At 38.7% G+C, this 20,289-nt stretch overlaps 1 long non-coding RNA gene across 2 annotated transcripts in view; it reads left to right on the plus strand.

The window, feature by feature from the left end:
* The first annotated feature begins 8,177 nt into the window (after positions 1-8,177).
* LOC116653323 (uncharacterized) overlaps positions 8,178-20,289 on the plus strand; it is an 80,768-nt gene continuing 68,656 nt past the window's right edge. For both annotated transcript variants that reach the window (XR_014943107.1, XR_004306898.2), the window contains exon 1: positions 8,178-8,610. This is a non-coding gene — a long non-coding RNA (uncharacterized LOC116653323). The remainder of the gene's footprint in view (positions 8,611-20,289) is intronic.

A 20,289-nucleotide genomic window follows, 5' to 3' on the forward strand; every position in this document is an offset into this window, starting at 1 on the left:
CTGCATAAGCTGGAGCCCGATGGTTCCATGGGTGGTCAGTTTGTCAAAGCCTATCTACTACATTTGTCTTAAAGTATAAACCTGAGAGTTATAGATGTGCTTTATTTAGAAGAACACACCAGGGAGAGAAGAGCAGCAAATAGTAAGCAGGAAGAAGCATCTTCTTTGAAGCTGCATTGGATATGCACAGAATTCTGCTTCTGCATTACCCATTCACTAAATCCAAAGAGGTAGTTACTTGTCAAAGAGATAGTGGAAATCACAGAGCTGGAAATCACAACATGATCTTAGGCTTGCAGTGTGACTCAGAACTTTATTTTCCTCATAATATTCCTTTTCTATGTATATTTTTGTTAATTTTATTCTGGACAGAATATGTAGCTCTAGCAAGCACTGTACTTTGCTCAAAACTAAACTGTATTATAAAATGGACATTTCACTTGTATGGTCATCACCTTTATAACCTCTGCAGTTTTCAAACCAGCTATAACAGTGAGACAAATATGTCTACACTGCATGAAAGTCAATATGTTTCTTTTCAGATTTTTCATGTCTTATGCATTTGTTTTCATAGGTATTTTAATTCCCACAAAAAACACACGTATAGGTAGCATTTTCTCCTGCTTGGTCTTCAGGAAATGTTAAATATTTATTTCCAGATTGTTATAAAGAACATATAGTAAAACCAAAGTCTTGAAAAGTTGGGGAAACATTCATCTTGCAATATGACTGGTATGTCCCCTAGGGCTGCCAAAGTGAAGAGATGTGCCCAAAGAGGTACCTGCCCTAGGGATGCACAGCTGGAATCAGGCTCCTGTCAAGATGCTTGGTCTTCTTTGGACTACCAGGCAGCAAGGTAGGAGATGAAGAGGTAGAGATGGAGGAAAATACTTCTTGTTTAAGTACCCTGCAGTGAGAGCCACTGTCTTGTTACGGCAGGGTTTTCATATTGTCAGCAGACAGGGTAAAAATCCAGGAATCTCTCCTTCACCCGTTCACTATTTTTAGAGGGAGTTTGAATCTTCTTTCACTTACTCTTTCTTTGTCTCTTTCCCTTCCCTTTCTGTCCTCCTCTCCTCTTCCCTCCTCACTTCTTTTTCTCTTTTCTTTTTCTCTTTTCTTTTCTGGAAATTATGTGGTTTCTTTAAATGAATTGATTTTTCTGTGAGATGTTGGGCAGTACAGTTGAGAGCTGGAATGGGGTAGACCTGATCCTGCTGTTAGAGATTTATTTTTAAAATTATGTGGAAATGCATTTCACATGCTACTGGGCAAGATCGAATCATTTAAGAGCTACATGAGCTACTTTTATGTTACACACTGAGAGCAGATAAATAAGGGGAAATTCCAGGGATGGGATGGCAGTGGGGGAGGCTGAGTTAAATGTTGCCAAATCCTATACATTTTAAATAACAGGAAAAAAATCTTTTTAAACCTCCTTTCTTTCGGCTGTGCATTGTGTTGAACTATTCTGATGGAGTGGACTACAAAGCCATGGGGAAATTCTTCAAAGGTCTGGCACAATCTGGAGCCTTGGTTTGCTTTGATGAATTTAATGGTATAGAGCTGGAGGTAATTGTAGTACCAGTTTCTTAGCAAAGTTGGTATTCAACGAAAGTGACAAGCTTGACAACTTCATTAACAGCACTGACATTAAACAACACTGACTGAAACTTACTGTTAAATGAAAAAAAAAGAATACAATTTCAGTACATTTTAATTAAACTCAACTGGTTGTCTATGCCAAATCTGTGTCCCTGTGATTTATTTATATATTTATTTATTTTGTGGTTTCTGCATTCTCTACTGTAAATGTAACCAGAGAAATATTGCTGTTGCAACCTCCTGAGCATGGTGACAGAGGGAGGTTTGCAGGGAGACATTGTATTTTGTTCATGATAGATTAGCTGCAAGATGTCTTTCCTGCTCTGGTATGCAACCTGCCACTCACAGTGTTTTGAAAGACGGGAGTTAACTTTCATCTACAGAAAGCTCACAGCCAGGGAGAGAGACTGCTTTAATACTGCTTTTATTATCTTGATGGGGAGGGGGGAGCAACAGGAGAAAAAAAAGAGAAAAAAAGGAAAAAAATACCTGTAAAGATCACTGCAAAGAGGCATCTGTGGGAAAATGAAGGCTTTGTTTTGGAGTATGGGGGTTTTTGTGTGGGGGTAGTTTGTTGTGGGATTTTTTCACCATTATTCAGAATGTGGCTTAAGGTAATTTATTTTGCTTACACAAAGCATAATTAAGTGTCCATAGAGAGAAATAGTTCATAACTTATCTTGTTGTATAAATCAAGGTGATCTGGTTGATTTTGTACAGTTCCTACATTTTTCTGACATCTTTCCTTTTTAAATCACAGCTACTCACAGCCCTTAATAGCAAGTACTGACATTGAATTAGGTAATAACTGTTCTTCTAATCTTCAGCTTCTGAGGCAACACAGAAGCAAGCTTTTGTGAGTATAATACTCTTGCTTTACTTTCCACTGTTTTGTATTACACCATTAGAAATACATAGCTATTTCTGGCAGATACTGCGGCTTTAGCATTTTCATCCATTTAGCAAGTTAACATTTGATGCATTGGGAATTTTCCAGTGCTTCAGGTAATTTAGTAGCTTAAGGGTGTGATGGATTTTTGTTTTTATTACACTTAGTAACACATTAAAATGTCATTTTAAAGTTTATAAACAGGACTATTCTTTTCAAACCAAGAGAGGCTGCTTCACACTTTCCTTGTTCTCATTGGAGCTGCTTAGCAAATGCTGGCCCTTCAGACAGTGGTGTCTGAGCAGGTGCAGGTACTGGAAGTTATGTCTGGGCTCACCCTCCTCTGTGTTTATTATCAGCAATTTGAGTGGGCTGGTAGAGTGGAGCTGTCAAATCCAAAATAGCCATGACAACTTTGCTAGGATGGACAAAATTATGGGACAGTTTCTTCCTTATTGCTCTTCACTCCTCTGTTAGAACTAGGAAAGTTTTCTCACTAGGCTGCAGTATCATGAAGAGCAACTGCCTGCTCCAGTGCTGCTTCAATAAAAAGGCAGTGGGCTCTCGTTTTTATGTAACAGCACAGCATTCACCAAACAAATGCCTGAGTGAAATCTCTTCTTCTGTTGTGCACTTTTTACCTTTGCCCACTGACAGGAGATCCCTCAAGACCAGCACTAAGCTCCTCTTCATTAGTACGCAGTTTTCAATTTAAATTTTAATTAGAATGGATGACTCAAATACTTACCATTTGCACTAATTTCTGCATTCAGGTCAGCAGCAACCAGAAGAATATTTCTTGTTTTTCATTTTTAAAAGGCAGGTTCAGATTCTGTGTAGGAGTTATTTCTGGCAGTTAAAAATATTTCAGATGATCTTCTAAAGCTTCATTTTTGAAAAGGATTCATGTTTACAAAAGGATTTTTTCCCATTCTTTGCATGCAAAGTCACCTAGATGAGTAGATTCTCACATTAATTGAGAGTTAGGAGGCAGCTAGGGTTGGGGTTGCACTGTATACATATGCAGTAATGTACTTTTCAGTACATTCGCAATCCATCATAACATATAACAATATATTGGCATATCATCATAAAGGAAATAATTATACATAGCTGATGAAAATAATGTGGGGAGTTATGCTTCCTTAGTGCTTTACTTGTCTTTCAATCATATTTATCCTCTGAGAAACAGATTTAATTTGAGACAACTTCACATTGGAAAATAAACCACTTGGAGACGTATGTAGTAATTTTTCTTCTTTAAAGTGTTAAAGAAATTTCTTTCTGAAGAAAAGCATTACTGTGCTCTTTGTATCTGTTGTAGTTTCCATGGAAACAAATAGAAGGCATTACTTTCAGAGCAACCTACATAATTAAAGTTTCTGGTTAATCACTCATTATCAATGTAATTGCACAGCATTAAGATAGTTAGCTCCATGTCAGAGCACTAACATCAGAGCTGTGAGTTAGGAAAGACATTAGGGTTTCTGCAGCTTTTTCATCTTGTAAATGAGTTCAGATCTAACACAGTTCCCAGCCTGTAGACTTCAGTTGCAAATATATATATATATATATGGTTGCTTACTTCGGCCCAGTACCATGACATTGGTCTTATCTGTACAAACTCAGCTTAGCCCTTGTTATCCTTTCTTGAGTTTAGAAATTCAACAAGGTATTTGTGCCTCTGTAACTGTCAGAATTGATGAAATAAAAGCAAGGAGATCATGAAAGTCCTGTAGGGGTAATCATTGGAAATTTCACTGGAAATTTCATCCTTATTTGAATAGATCCAAAATTTTGCCTCATCGTTGTTAACTGCTCTTCAAAAGTTCAAATACCGTCACTCTTGTGAGCACAAGAACATGCACAATACACAGTGGGATACATAGTGGGGTTTATGCAATTCCTAAATATTTCTGAAGTTACACACTTTAAAATATTCTTAATATCACAATGAAGGAAAGAATAAATGGAAGAAATGGGAAATAAGATAATCCTTATAATTCTGAGTATACAGATTCAAATAACCTGAAGTTTACTGCTAGTTGAAGGGCCTGAGACTATCACAGAGGTAAGTAGTCAAAAGAATTTCAGACTGTAGAGGAACCTAGCAACTAAGGCACTGCATTCAACCAGATACTACATTAAAGTGGATTGTACAATTCAAATAACTTCAGAATTTCTCTCATTTCTTATTCTGAATGCTTAAAGAAAGTACACTTTGACACCGTTGTAATCAAAGGAAAAGTAATACTCTAACAGGAAAGAGAAATAGAAAACTTTATGCTGTTAGACAGAGGAAGAAGTGAAATAATCTTTTCTGCAGGTGCATGCACCAAACTACAGATAAAAACAGTTATGTAATATCTATAAGGAATAGAGAGATATTCAGCCCTCTGTTCTGTAACCCCAGCAATATTTGCTATCCATAATGAACTGACTGGATTACCAGTCTTAGCTGTTTTTCTCTTTTTTCTCTGATCCGTTTTGTTTTGTTTTTGCTTCTTTTTTTCTTTTCTTACTCTACCTAAGTAGCTGAATTTCATAAGTGAAGATATGTGGAATGTGTAGTTACAAAGGAGCTGTACAGAAATAAGTAATATTGTCTTACAGGTTCAGAATAATTTCCATAGAATTTCTAAGCTGTACTCCTGAGCCACCCACGCAGGTGCCCTGATGGGGAAGGAGGCAGTGCCTCAGGACAGGCAGTTTCCATGAAGACATTTCTCCTGGCTGAGTCTGGTCTCCTCCAGAGAGTCAGCAGTAATAGAGGATGAGAGAAAGCTGTTTCATGTGTACACTGGCTAAGCTTGTGCATGTCATGTTTTTCAAAATGCTGGCATACCCATCAATGCAAAACTTTCATCAGCCCACTACAGGGGTAGTGGCTGGTCTCAAGGTAACTAGCATCTGTTTTGATATTGGCATCTATAAATAATAGAAATCTGCTGAATTATCCTAACAGAGGGCTTTACTCCCAATTCACAGAAGGTACTGCAGAAAATAAGTCACTTCTTTTTGCTTCCCCATATCTATGTGATTTCATCCCCTGCAAGTACTTTCCCTTGCTGCCAAGCTTTCTACCCCTAGGTCCTGAAGCCTTTTCTTCCCAGCTTCCTGAGCTCACCTGCATTTTCTCTGCCTCTGATTAAAGCCCAGTTGGTTTCTGCTTCCAGTATTATCTCACAAAAGCTGAAGCATGCACGTAGGTTTGGATTAGTCCCATCCCTGTAGCCAAATGCTCTACTCTGGGACAACGATTAAAATGTTTGAAATTTGAGAGTCCTCAAGAAAAGCCTCATTAGTGCGTCCTCCACATCCAAGGAAAAAAACAGATTCTATCTTGATAAAACCTCACCTTTATGCTGTGAGCTGTATTGCATGTAGACTTTTGTTCTGCAAGATTGCCTCTCAGTTTTGAAGACATTTGCTCTGGTAAAAACTAATGTCATATACTGGGAGGTGCTTTTTTCCATCCTTTATCTTCCAAAGCTAAATCAGCAGCAGTAATGCAGCTTGTATTATTTCTGCCTTTGCTGAGGCAGAGGTAAGGGAAGATCCATTCTGATCTCAGATACCATGTCCCAATGTGTAACAAGTTCCCTCACCTGCTACCAACTCTGGCAGATTGATATTTATTGAAAATATTGGTAAAATAGGTTGTGGTAGCATCCCCAGATTTTTTCTCCATCCTGAAAAGCTGTGATGCCCTCTAAGCACCAAAAGTGCCCAACTGAAGGCTCCGTGATGTTTAGACAGTGTGCCAAGGGAATCTGACACCGTACCCATACATTGCCCAGCACTGGTCCTGTAAATTTGTGCAGGGATTATTTAAAAAAATATGCTTTTCTCATTAGTTAAATATTTTCTGGCGTGTATCTATGCTATGTATGCTAATTATGTTTATATATTAATGTCAATGTTACTAATTTATTTTACTGTAGCTTGTTCAATTTTCACTGCTCTTATTTGTCATACTTTTGTGCAAGGTATCACTCTACTATTGTCCTTTCTTTCTTCCTCTTTTTTTCATGTGTCCACACAGCAGCCTTGAGAACAGCGCACAGTGATCAGTCTTTCCTGTCAACTCAGGAAGTAGCTGACTTTTCCTATCCATTTTCCAAATGTCACTTCAACAGTTCAGCTTGCTTCTTACCACTGAAACCTTCCTGGTTAGATTGTTCTTTTAAGCTCATTTCTCTCATTTAACATTTTTCATATTCCTTCCTGGAAGTCCTTAAGGGAGAAATTCCCCCTTATTTTTCTATGGGTTGTCTTGACATTTGTGAATGCGGGGTTGAAACATCAACTATTTATAGGCTTTACTAAAAACAAACAAGCATTTACTTTATCATTTTAAAGTAGTTACACTTCAAAATAATCCTTTCTTGTACTTTCCTAAAGATCTCATGCAATAAACTGCCTACTATCTTTTATATCAAGTGACTTTAGTTTAGAAGACAGAGCCCTGGGTGTCTTAAAATCTGATGTCATGTTAAGATGGATCTGGACATCTTTTCTGCTGCATAAAATTGAATGAGGTGCAAAGACTGTGCCCTGGGAATCAGTGCCAGCACCTTTGATGACAACACAGAAGGGCAGAAGAGACTGAGATCATCCCTACAAAGCTGTGTAGCAGATCTGCAGCACAAGTCATGGGGAAAATGTTTTTAACATGTACAGAGTAGAGTGACTTTGGCTAGGTTGCAGTTGGACCTAATGATCTTTAAGGTCTTTTCCAACCTGAGCAATTCTATGATTCTATGACTTGAAATTCTGATTTCAGCACCATCAGAGAAAGTATAGTTATTAATTTAGAAGGCATTGTGTATTCTCTTGTGAATTTAGCAATGTGGCATGAGTCTAATGAAAGGATCTACTCATATTGTTCACAGTTGCAGATTTCAAAACATACAGAAAAATTATGGTTTTAAGTTCATCTTTTCCTTATGATGACAGTTCTATGAAACAGTGGCACTTTATTGGATATATGTTTTGTTAAGGAGAATGGTCTTATTTCGAAGTGAGCAATTCAAGTGTCAGAGTAGCACATTTTTCATGAACATATTGCCAAATTTATATTGAAGACCACATTTAGATCTATTTTTCCCTTGATATATTTTTGCATATTTATTTTATGTGCAAGGAATAGTCTGAGTAGCCCAAAGATAGTATTGAAGCAGAATTGTTCATTACCCTGACCATTTTAATTTAGCTGCACAATCATTTTTCAAAGCTCTTGATTATTTATCATTGTATGTACGTAAATATTTCACCCGAGTAATGGCACCAATATGTTTATGGCATGTAAAAGGCTCGCTTGCATTTCAGCAATGAATTTGATTATGCTGGTATTTATTCCAAGTATATAAATTTCCCAAATTGATAACCACACATCTGTGTGCGTATTTCAGCCTGGGAAAAGGTTGCAGTATTTTCAATACATGGCAGGTTTTGTTTCTTAGTGAAGCCGCTACTCATGGAATTTTTTTTTAACTAAGGGCTCAAGACAATGTTTGTCTGTTTATTCCTTAATGTGGTGAAAAGAACAGTTAGGTTGTTACACTTAAGGGTACTCCCCTCTTTTTTTCTGAAAGTGAATGAGAAACAAGCTTCTAGTTACCTCAAATGTTTGAAAGGATTTCTTTTGAAAAGGCAAATTCTTCTGTTGGAATTTTATATTTCTTATCTTCAGTAGGGCCAGACTTGAAAGGCCTGAAAGCAGCTCCCATTGATTTTTCTGAGAGTCCCTAATCAAGCATCCAAGAAAGAAATTTGACCCCAAATAGGGATTTCTAGGGCAAGGGGGATTTGTCTGGGCAGTTTGCTTCTGAAGGAAGAAAGCCGTATTCTTTCCTCTCTTGAAAGGCAGTTGATGAAAGAAACATAAGGAACGGCTCTGCAAAAAGAAAACAAAAAGGTTCCAAACTGCAGGTAGAAACAATATGTCTTTTGATAAAGCTAATGTTGCTTTGTGTCAAAAGCAGAGTTCAGATCGCCGGGAGTTACAGTCTTTGTGCAACGATTTCCTACCTCACTCCATCAAAGGCTTGCAAGCACTGCGCTGAATACACCACCGCTCAAAAAGAAAACCGGGATAAAGAGTAACCCTGAAGGTAAGAGATGACGAAGAGACGCTGTCTTTTGTGGGGAATGTGATGCAGATCTCGCACCGTGTGGTGATGGGGGCAGAGACATTGAGAGGACGGTGTGTTTCAGTCACGTCAGGGCTCTGTCTCATTGCAGGAGTACAGCACACATGGGAATCATTCTAATTCTTTAGAAAAAAAATAAATAAATAAATATAAGGAAACCCAGAGAGAGGAGAAAAGAAGGGTCTGGAAATGAACTTCAGAGCAGAACAAGGAGGGACCGTGCTTGGTCCAGCCCACAGACCCCTCTGGGGCTGCTGTCCTCCAGGCAGGAGGCTGAGCCTCCTGGTGGGAGGGCTTCAGGGTGACACCCTGCTTCAGCTGATGCTGTCTCAGTGTCATGCATACAGCCATGGCCCATGGCAGTGGGCAGAGAAAAGATTTCCTGAGGACTGCAGAGGGAAAGTGTGATGCTGCACTGGAGGCTGCAGAGGCATGTCTGTATAGATGCTCATATCTTGAATCATTAGGTGCCTGTTTTCTTTTTGTAATTGCTACATTCCGTTTGCTTTTCCTTCTCCTTTTTTTTTTTTTCTTTTAAATCACAATCCTAACCAAGATAATTAGTGGTGTTGAATCTGCAAAAGAAAATCTGAGTAAAATTTTGGTCCTCTACCCAACCTTTGTTGAGCTAGTAGCTCAATTTCAAGCCAGTCATCTTTGCCAAATGTGGTTCTAAGGAATGGGTTATATTTAGCAGGTGTATATATTGAAAAAGGGCTGTTTATTCTTTTTAATACAACATGGGGAAAGTGATTAAAAATAAAAATAAAATTGAATATTTATTATTTTGCCCTCCTATTACTTACACTTTTTATTGCGTCTCTGAACAGAATGGAAAATAGTTTGTATTATTCCATTCAGGCAATTCTCTGTCCTTCTATACAAACATGATGTCTAATATTTGCAGCCTACTTCATCTCCCAGAAAAGGTAAAGTAAAAAGATACAGATATTTTTGAACAGATGTAGTGTTAACTTGGTAAAAGATGTTTTAAAGATGAGTGGAATAGTGGGATTTTTATGTTCTTTTTGTTGTTTTTGCTTTTCATTTCCTGGCGTGATTGATTGCCTTCATACACACACACGCACACACACACTCCTACAAAAACAGTCACTGAACTTCCCCCTTGCTCTCTGCAGTTAAGTTGGAAACAACGTGTTCCCGGCACTTTTTTTCCCTACCCTGTATGACAGCACCATATCTTTGATATTAGACTTCCAGTAGGCAACCTTTTTACTTTGAAGAACCATCTTTGAGAGGTGGGTTCAAAGTAGAGAGTCACTTGTCTGACTGTCATAAAATGAGAATGTTAAAAGGAACAACAAGAAGCTACTTGCTCTCTAGGCTGAAGGAAGGTTTTCTACAGTGCCAAAGGCTGCAGATTTCTTTCCTACTGACCAGAAGATATTTTCCCAGGCATGCTGTTCTATTTCATCTTGCTTTAATCTTATTTTAATCAGTTTATTTCGTACTGGTCATTCCAGATCTGTGTCCAGTGCAAGTGCAAGGCACACCATCACTTCATCCCACATCTCAAAGCCACTCTCTGTGTTGAAAACAGGCAAGGATTTAGCATGGCTTCAACTGGTATTCTACATTCCCCAGCAGGATCTCAAAGTGTTCTTTTGAGGGAGTCCACAGAACTCAGCTTTCTTCTGAAGGCAAAGCTGCCATTTCTTTATTCATCCTGTGGCAACTCATCATATTTCCTAGTTAGCAGTCAACCTTGCTGTTAAATTGTGGAGGAGCAAAAGCTTGCAAAAAACAAACAAACAAACAAACAAACAAAACAAAACAAAACAAGTATTTCATGTATCTTTGATAAATAGACTTTTTAAAGGCAATTTCCTTGAGCTTTGCCATCATATTCGGAAGGGATTTGTTGAGCCTTTTTCCTGTTTCCTTATGTCACTCTAGAAACTTCAACTAGTCAAACTTTTTAACTGTTAGACAAGCAGCTCAGCTGCAAGAGGGAGTGGGCTACAGAGTCTGCAAACACCAGCGTTTTTCCTGAGGGATATTCATGGTCCTTTAGTACAAAGCAAAGAGAAAAGGATGCACTGATTCTCTATTAAAAACAAATCAAATTACATGATGCCTTTGCTTTTAATATCAGTTCAGTAGCAAGTGCAAAAGCAGATGCAAGACTGTGTGTCTTGCAGGTAAGCATTAAGCCCTTGAATGTTTCAGTTTTAATTTGGAGCCGTAGCCTGACCTACGTTGAAGTTTTCCAATCTTATAAATTAGATGTGTTCCAATGGATAGTGTTATGTCAGACATTCTTTTTAAATGATTTTCATTTTCTTAGATTGTTTCACTGAATTAGTCTTTGCAGCCCTTGGGTGGCTGGAACAAGATTCATCCTCATCGTCACTGAAAATCTGAAAGTTAATTCCCAGTCACTGGCTCGTTTTGTCAGGATGACTTAAAACTGCATGTGGACAAATAATCTGTGATCAAGGAATTAAGCTTTGACGAGAAATTAGACTCGTGCTGGGTCATGGAGGCCAGAAAAAGGCAATGTGATGCATTGTGGCCCCATGCTTGGGTCTGGCTTACATGAGCCAACCCTGACCTGGGATTTCTGCTACCTGGAAATGCTGTGATCTCACACATCAGAAATAACATTTCAGAGAAAGGCTACACCAAATATACTTAGCATGACCCAGTACGATAGAAACTATGGCCCTTTATATCAAAATTATTTTAGAAGACTCTCACTGGAAATCAAAAGTGATATATTCTAAATGGGCTTTTAAACTAAGGAAATAAAAGACTCAGTGTTTTATTTCTGGATTTGAAAGCTATTCAAGGAACATTTGTAAAGTTTGTGCCTTGTTTAGAGTGTGTTCTCACCCACAGTATCAGATAAAATGTGATGTTTTCTTACCTTAAATGTTTCTAATGAAAAAGTTCAACAAACAGCCTAGCACAGGAATTTACTAAACAAAAAATGTCCAGAAGGACATAGAATAAGGTTCTATCTGAGATGAACAGTATAATTCATCAGTGTAAAAACTTTTCCTTTTATTTATCATCAGTTTCAATGTCAATTCATGAGGATCAAATCAATTTTGAGTTCTGTTTATTTTATCTTGTCTTTTTTTAAGACAAGAAAATGAGAACAAAGCCATTAATACCTTTGACTCATGTTTTCCCCTGCTTATAACGTTATACCAGGAGACTCAAGAAGACTAGAAAAAAATGTCTACAAAGGATTCTGCATTTTTTTTTCTAAGCAGGCATTTGTACAGTCAGATTTGACTTTTTGCTTCAATTGACTTCAATATAAAAAATCCTATAAAACATTCAGGATTCTATCCTAAAATCAATCAAGCATCTTCCCAACATGAAACTCCCAGTTTAGATTCGCCTTATGTTGTAAATGACAAAGCAGGAGCAATTTCACTCTCTTGTTGCAGTTTGAAAGGGAAAAAAAAAGTGAACTCTGCAAGATTTAGACACCAATATTCTGAAGGTGCAGGAACATTTTTGCTAAACATAAGTAATTTTTACTTAATAGAAATGTTGTTTTTGTCTCTTTTACAATCTAAAAGTAAAAGGTAAAAATATTGATGGAAAGTGATTTTCACTCATGTCTGTACTGGATTCATGAAGCTTTCAGTATTCACAGAGCTGTCATTTGAACTATTCAAAAGTTGGAATGGCCAACACCTTCCACATTGAACACCAGATGAGAATGTGAATAGGAGCTGTCTGTCCAGGCTAGCAAATAAATAGATCTTAGTGGTCTTTTCCAACCTTAATGATTTTATGATTCTATGATTCTACGAACTATGGGGTTCATGGAAGAGTCAGGACATTGCCCACAGCATTCTTGTTACTTAGGGATTTCTGTCACCTCGAGTGCACTCATAAAAAATTGTGTCTGGTTAAGGAATCCTGTTGTTGACTATATATTCCTTGTTTGTAGCATGAGAAATATCTGATTTCTGAATAAAATACATCCTTTTTGGTGTCTGTTTTCAGTTATGTTTGGAAGGTCACAGCTGGTTAGCTGGGTCAGACATGGAAAGATGTATCTTTTAGTCTGTGAATATCAGAAACAGCATTCTCAGTACAAGAGGCCAGAGGATATTTTTGACATAATGTCTTTCTAAATCCTTATGGATTTTTAAGGTGAGACTTTGCAGTCGGGCTCTATTTACAAACAGATTACCAAAGATTAATTGCTTCTTTTTACCAAGTGGTTAAGCAGGTCTTAAAGCACACCTCTTCTCTCCAAATATTGATTCTGTTTGTGACCATTTGTACCTTCTAGCTGCCTTTTTCTCTTCTTCATAAACCTGCATGACACTTGGTGCTCCTACAGCAACTGCACTGGGTTTTCAAACTGTCAGTTGATCTCTTCAAGCTTTTACATAAAAATGGGACCATGATGGACCATTGTTGCACTGAGCCCCTTGAACCTTAAAAGATTCTATCAAAATAATAGAACTATGACTATTCACCAAATAGAAAACTGATAATAGAACTGTTTTTATCCCCCCAAAAAAATTCAGAATGGTGGCAACATACCAGAAAAGCAAAAATAAAAGAATCCCTCCCACATGCTCACAATAAGGTGTTCTGCATAACAGTCTGTAAGTCCCATACGAAGAAATGATTGCCTAGTTAGCAGGACAGCAATTCTGGGCCATAAAGAGCATTAAATTTTAAAGTTCTACTTGAAACATGGCTGTTGCTCCCTTTTGAACTGAGGGCAGGAAAACAGTCTGGTAGCTTGCTGGGTTTGAAAGATGAGATCATTTTCTCAGTATTGCAGTTTATGTAAATTTCTGAGGCCAGGATATGTCTCACCTGCCTCCGATCCAATATTACGATGTCTGAGCTGGAGCTTACGCCTTCGCACAGCCCTGGAACAAGGGTGGAGGAGGCGATGCCTTGGAAGGGTATGGAGTTGGGTGAGCTTGGGGTGACAAGTGACTTTAGCTACTGAAATTAGGGCAGACAAACACTGTGCTTTGTTCCTCTGACTCACAGGATAATGGCACAGAGAGGCTGTGTGGTACACATTTAATACAGACAACAGCTCAAGAAGTCTGCTGCTGGAGGCTATATCATTATCTGAAAGAGATACACAGGCAGATTTTGCCAGGATGTTCCCAGACAGGAGAGTACTTCCAGGGGCTCTGGGGTTTGCTTTGGGTTATTTTTAGGGTCTGTTTGCTCAAAGCATAAGTGAGACGTTAAGTGAATGGGAAACCGGGAGAATAGAGTTCCTGTGGTAAAATAATTAATATTACTTTTATTAATGTTAAGTAATTAATGTTACTTTAATGTTAAGTGAGAGAAAAGAAAGTTACTGCTCATGCCCTGATTATGAATTAACCACATTTGCGGGAACTCTAAAGAAAGATGAATGTTTGCAATTTTGTTAAGTATTTAAGTCTGAAACTGCTGCGAGCTAACTCACCTGGAAGTGGGGAAAATGGATTGGTGGCATTAGGTTTGAACTGATGTGACTATTCCTTATTCCTCACATACCTGTTCAATTTACACAGTTCACACTCCATAGTCAAAGAATGATTACCTTATAAGAGATGTTTGCAGATTTACAATAATGGAAAGCAAATCATAGAATCATAGAATCGAGCTGGTAGAGACCATTAAAGAATCATCTAGTCCAAATGGCAGTATTCACATAAAGCCAGAATTTTAATTTTAGGTCGGTATTAAATAGATAATATAGCATTTTACATTTTGCTTTGTATACATTGCTTTACTTTTTCACATCATCGTTTCAGTACCATTTTTTTTTATATTCCTCTACAGCTGTGAATGGTGAAACTGTTCCAAGATAATGCTTTTCTTCATTTAGAAGTCATTTCTCTTCTTGATTTGCATGGTAAGGGGCCTAGTTATTTGTACTGAACATGAGTATTCATTCATTTCCTTTTTCAAGGAAAATCCAAGTATCTATAAAGAACCTTAATATGAAATGTTTTCAGTTCTAAGGAGGGTACTATCTAGTCTGGATTTCAGTGGTTCTGGAAAATAAATTGAAAGTTAACTGACGTTTATTTAATTATCTTATTGCTAAAGTTTTAAAGAGCAGATGTCACTTGGAATAGATCCTGTTCTCCTGAACCACAATCGAAATAATCATAAAGCATATTTGTTCCTCTTCATGTAGAAAGTAGAAATTCTGTCTCCCTTCTACAGTGTGCAACTCCTGATTCTTATGCGTTTATGTGGAACAATGAAAGGTTTCTGTATACCCCATTTCCTGAGGCTGTTCCAAAGAGGTGTCTGGGGCTGGCATTTCAGCCAGTGGTGGTCAGGTGGCTCCATCAGAACTGCTCCATCCTGAATGCATCTTTGGCTGTTCTTGGGCTGTGAGTTCTCACTGCCACAGCATAGCCCTTGATTTCCTATAGAAATAATTGAAAGACTAAGAAGGGACAAGTGAGAGAGGAGGGTGCGCAGTCGGAATTTCACAGTAGTAGCAGCCATATCTCAGAATCACGCAGAATTACAGAATCTATATGCTCTGTCTTAAAATGGAGACCAGTCAGGATTTTCTCATTCTATGGAGAGATAATTTTCTGCTTGAGATCCTGCAAATTAATTGCCAAGTGTCTAGTCTGTCCCAGGGGAGGCAGCAGAAAGTGTATTGATGGTACCTGCAAATAGCTGAGAGAGATGAGCTGCCTTTGGCATTCACCAGGCCACCCCCCCCAGCAGTGTACAGCACTCCTGGTCCTATCTTAAACATCACATTCCCCAGGTGGAGAAGTTCTCTGGCTTTGCAGGCTCAGAGCTTCTCTGCACACCCAGCAGTTCTAGGCAGAATAGCAAAAACATGGACTTCACTGAGCATATTTCAGGGCTCTATAAGCAACATGCAATGCTGCAGCCAGCTGCACCAGGTAAAGAGAAGCACTGGGTCTCTTCCACATCAGCTCTGGGGGTATAGCAATTAGAAGCTGGGATGCAGCTGTCTGATGAGGTTTTCCTGGAGAGACTTTGAGAGTGGACAACAGCACACCTCCAGTGTGAGTGCATCAGTGCTTATCAAATTGGTGGCCCCTCATGAACCAGGGTAACTCTGCATGGTCGTGGAGATGCAAAATGATTTTGGAGGGTTTATAGAATTGTGGAAGTGGTGTGCAACTCGTTAAGGAGCAAACTGAGGGAGTTCAGCAAAGTGTGGAGTCATGTGGTATGAGTACAGTATATGCAGGTGGACAGGCAAGGCAGGACAGCAGCCATTTGGGTGACAGTGTAAGTATGCTATAGATCCCTGTTCATAAATGTTACTTGGAAAAACACATATGAAAGCAATGTCATTGCTAACAATGAATTAAGAATTCAGAATTGTTCCTTGGAAAACAAATAAGAGGCTCTTTTCGCCCTAATATTTTTATCAAGGCTGGTGAGACCGGGAGGCTGGGGCTGTGAGAGAGGGGTGATAGGCACAAGATTGGATCAATTGAACACACAAAGAGAAATGCTGCAAATCATTGTTTTTTTAATACAAGGACGCATGAGCCAAGTGCTCTAATATTGCATCCCAAATGAATGTTTGTCTGGCTTAGCGAATATTGCACTTATGTGTGTGTATGGATCTCCCAGGTGTCTGATGACAGGAAATGTTTTAAGCTCTCCTCAAGAAGGAGAATGAAATGAAGTCTTTTTTGGTTTTGTAAAGTTTAACTTTGCAGTTTTTTCAGTTTGTCATTGTCTTTTCAGACTGCTCTGTGCTGCCTTTGAAGGGGGAGTACAAATGCCATTACTTGCCATTAACTGTGTTTACATGAGATTTGGTCATAAGGTTGGTCCTGTAGGCCCAAGGAGCTCATCTGATCAGTTGGACCATGTAATGAAATGGACTTAAAAGTTCAACTTAAAAGTTCACTCAGCTCTGCTCTGCAGTGAAATAAATGGGTGCAATTACAACATGCAGGCTGCACTTGGCTCCATGCTGTTTTGCACCATGTGAAGCACAATGGGGCCCCTGCACCACATTCCCCAATCCCTGCTGAGCCTCTCTCTCCACTTCCAGCTTCTCTCCTCTCCTGCTCTCCCAGCCCTTCCTAGCTTGAACTTCCAGCGCTGAAGTGCTTTGTTAGTCCCAGTTGGGGACTCCACACCTCTTGGGCCCCAGCCAGCTTGCTAAAATCGCTGAATCTAACAGCTGATTTAACACATTTCCCAATTATGATGAGCAAAGATGTCATGCGAAACAACCCCCAAGGTTTGTAGAAGTTTTTCTCTCCAGAAATAGTAATCAAACAGGCAAAACTTCCCAAAAGGCAGGGAAGATGTGAGAAGGAAAGTGGCAAGAGAGCTGTTTGGGGATGGAATAAGACTGCATGTTGATCTGATTTGCCTTGTACCTTGCTTCACAATAAGCATCTCCTCCTTCTATCAGCCACTTCTGAAAGTGCCTTTGAAATATGCGTGTGGGGAGGAGGACATTTTAAATGACTTAATTTGTTTTCTGCATAGAAAATGAATAGGCTTTGGAAATTGGTTCTACTAAGAGCCTTGCCAGCTTCTTCCCTGTCATCATCTTCCACCCCTCTCTCCTCCAGAGATCCTTTTATATTGGGATCTTACCTGCTGAAGGACAGGGCTGTGTACATATCATGCCTGGTAAATAAATTCATGACTGTCATTGCTCAGTGAACAGAGGCAGTAGAGCTGCAGAAACAGCTGATCATTTGATACAAAGGCATGTGGGGAAAACAGAGCTGGCTGGAGTCATCACAGCTGGGCTATGCTAAACGTTCCATCAAAAAGAGTGTATTTCAGCATGAGTAATGACAGAAAGTGCACACTAGTATTTGACAGATTTGGAGGTAAAGTTCCTTGGAAAAAGAGGAAATCAACTGGGAGGAGCCTGAATAAATAAAAACAGATAAATACCAGTGCATCCATGGATGAGTATCTATAAGAATCTATTACCCTTCTCATGTACACATAAATATATATGTCCTACCATGACACGTTTTCCTAATTCAATTGCTTGCTACTGTCCTACCAAACTCCTATCTCCAGCTCTTGCTGTCTTCTCTCCCTGGGAAATACAGATTTGCAATGTCTGACAAGTCCACATTGACTTTAATAGAATTACTTCCAACCTATGCCAGCATTGATGAGAGGGGTGTCTGGTCCTTTTTTAGTGCCTACTGTCAGCAAAAAGTCATCCATAACTATTACAATATGTGGTAATTGTGTATTTTGAATGTGAAAGCATTTTACCTATGTGAATCTAGTCCATTTAATCTATAAAAGGAATACAAAATAGAACTTATTTGCTGATCAAACTTAATTTCATTACTTAATGAGTTACATAATTAAAGTCAATATGTCTGTTTTCCTGTCTGTCTAGACTGTTCCTGGTAGGTATTGCTGATGCCACCAAATACAGGGGGCTACGGAGAGCACAAGACTGACTGAAGGGGAACTGGATACTGATGGTCTCCTTGCAAATACAGTTAGAAGTTCACCTGAGATGTGCTGCCATCCCCAGGGTCTCATTGCCTGCTTGGACTTTGATCCATGGATTCTGCAGGTTTCAGCACCCTTGCTGCTTCCAAGAAGATGAAGCAAAAAGTGAAGGGTGTTTTCTATACCCTCAGCCAATGGAGCCTTAATGACATATTTTTATCTTCTTCTGTTCTTGCACAGAAGGAGATGACTTGCAAATCTGTCCCTCTGTGCTAACTCTTATTTCTTTACTTCCATGCATTCTGCATTGTGTATTTGCCAAGTAATTCCAGGTTGTAATTCATTCAAAACAAAGGGGCTTGTGTGGTGTTGATTCTTTAATGATTGGACAGTGGATTAGAGCAGACTTTTGGCAGAGATCCTTCAAACTTGTTTACATTTCCATCTGTCTCTGCATCTTCTTGAGGTTTTCAGGTTATTGTGCATGCACCTTGTTTCATATTCTTGAGAGGAACATGAATTTTAAAAATAGAAATAAATTATATATTTCAGGATTTGAAATTTCACACTTAGGTATTCCTCAGTGTCTAACAGGCAGTTTTTCAGTTGCTTCTTGATACAGAACACTTTTGTTTCTTCTACAGCTAATTTATTATGCCCTCCTTGAGAAAACCTGATTGCTTGTTCTTTAGCCTTTAAATGCTTTGGTATAGCTTTTAGACGTTGTCTTGCATTAATGCGGTGGATCTATAGTTGGGGAGACTAAGAAATATTTCACTTTCATGTGTTAGCTTCAGCACTTTGAAAAATAGATCTTAGACTCAGTGTTTCATATTCATCTCCACTCTGCTTTTGAACACGCATGGAAAAGTGGCATGGTAATTTAAGTTGTTTTGGCAGGGAATTTGCTGGTAGTCTTTCCTTCTTGAAATGTGTTTGGAAATGTTTTTTTGTTGCTGTCTGAAAAAAACTCAAAATGTCATTACAGCTATTTGGATTTATTAAATATATATCTTAATGGAGGCTGTTATTTTCCCTTAGACACACATGTGTATGTATATGATGAGGGGGATAAGGATTAACAGCTGCCATTCTCCTCGTTGTTCTGAATTACGTAATACACAGCAAGTGTAATAATTTTTTTTATTTTTATTTTTATTTTTTGTGGTGTGAAACTTCCTTCAGTGTGTTTATACTGCCTTGCAGCAACCTCATTTAAATGTCACAGTGAGTTTTTGGTTCACAGTATCTACATGATCTGATCACAGGACGGTTTTCAGCTTTTATTTTGGGGCATGACTGCATCCTGATCTCTGATAGGGCTACAGTCATGCTGATGAAGAAGAGGTTTTTGGCCATCTGAAGTTTGGACCTTAGAAATTTTTGTGTGTTAAAATGATATTTGCAAGCTTAGAAATGTGAATAATATCATTGTTATGTGCTTTCTCTAAAATAGTAGCATTCTTCCAAATGGTGGATCCCAATCCAGCCCTGTGAGCTCAAGAGAGGAGATGAAATTAGGAAAGCTCAGTTGGATAACTGCAAATCAGGTCCATTTAAATGCCATTAAACTGCATAACCAGAAATAATTCACTGTTGACTCTTTGGAATGTTTTATACAAAGTATAAGAAGCACATAGTGGTATGTTGTTCTTTTTCCTTGCATACATATTATCTCTAAGAGATTCACAGCATACACTTCTGCACTGAAGTGCTATGCCAATATATGTGATTGTAGAGCAATGTCTTTTCAGGTATCCCAGTGAAAAATAAGAGCTTGATGGCACAGCTCATCTTCCACAGCAGAAATACCATTGCTAGAGGATCCTTGGTTTTTCTAATGGTCTTAAAGGGATGCTCCTGCCAGTGTCCCCCTCTGTGTGAGCATTATCAGCAGAAGCATGCTCCTTCACCATCCCCTGCTTTTATCTCATTCTGCTGCTTGAGCACTGGGAAAGTGAGACTGGGAACTAGAGAGCAGAGACAGGCACTGAAGAGGTGGTTTGTTTGCATCCAAGTAGTGTGTCATTTATTTTCAAAGCTACAGGAAAAACAAAAACCCTCTCCAAAATGTGAACAGAAACTTCCCAGCTCAGTTTCAATAGCACTTTTGGAGAGATAGGAAGTGCTTGAGCATGTGGATTGATGTGGACTATATTCATTTATTTTGCTAGATGCATGCCACTTCATATATACAATAAGACCAACAGCAATGACAAG

Source organism: Coturnix japonica, chromosome 1, assembly GCF_054131305.1.
Source record: "Coturnix japonica strain WE chromosome 1, WE-NBRP24, whole genome shotgun sequence".
In the NCBI taxonomy this organism is placed as follows: domain Eukaryota; kingdom Metazoa; phylum Chordata; class Aves; order Galliformes; family Phasianidae; genus Coturnix; species Coturnix japonica.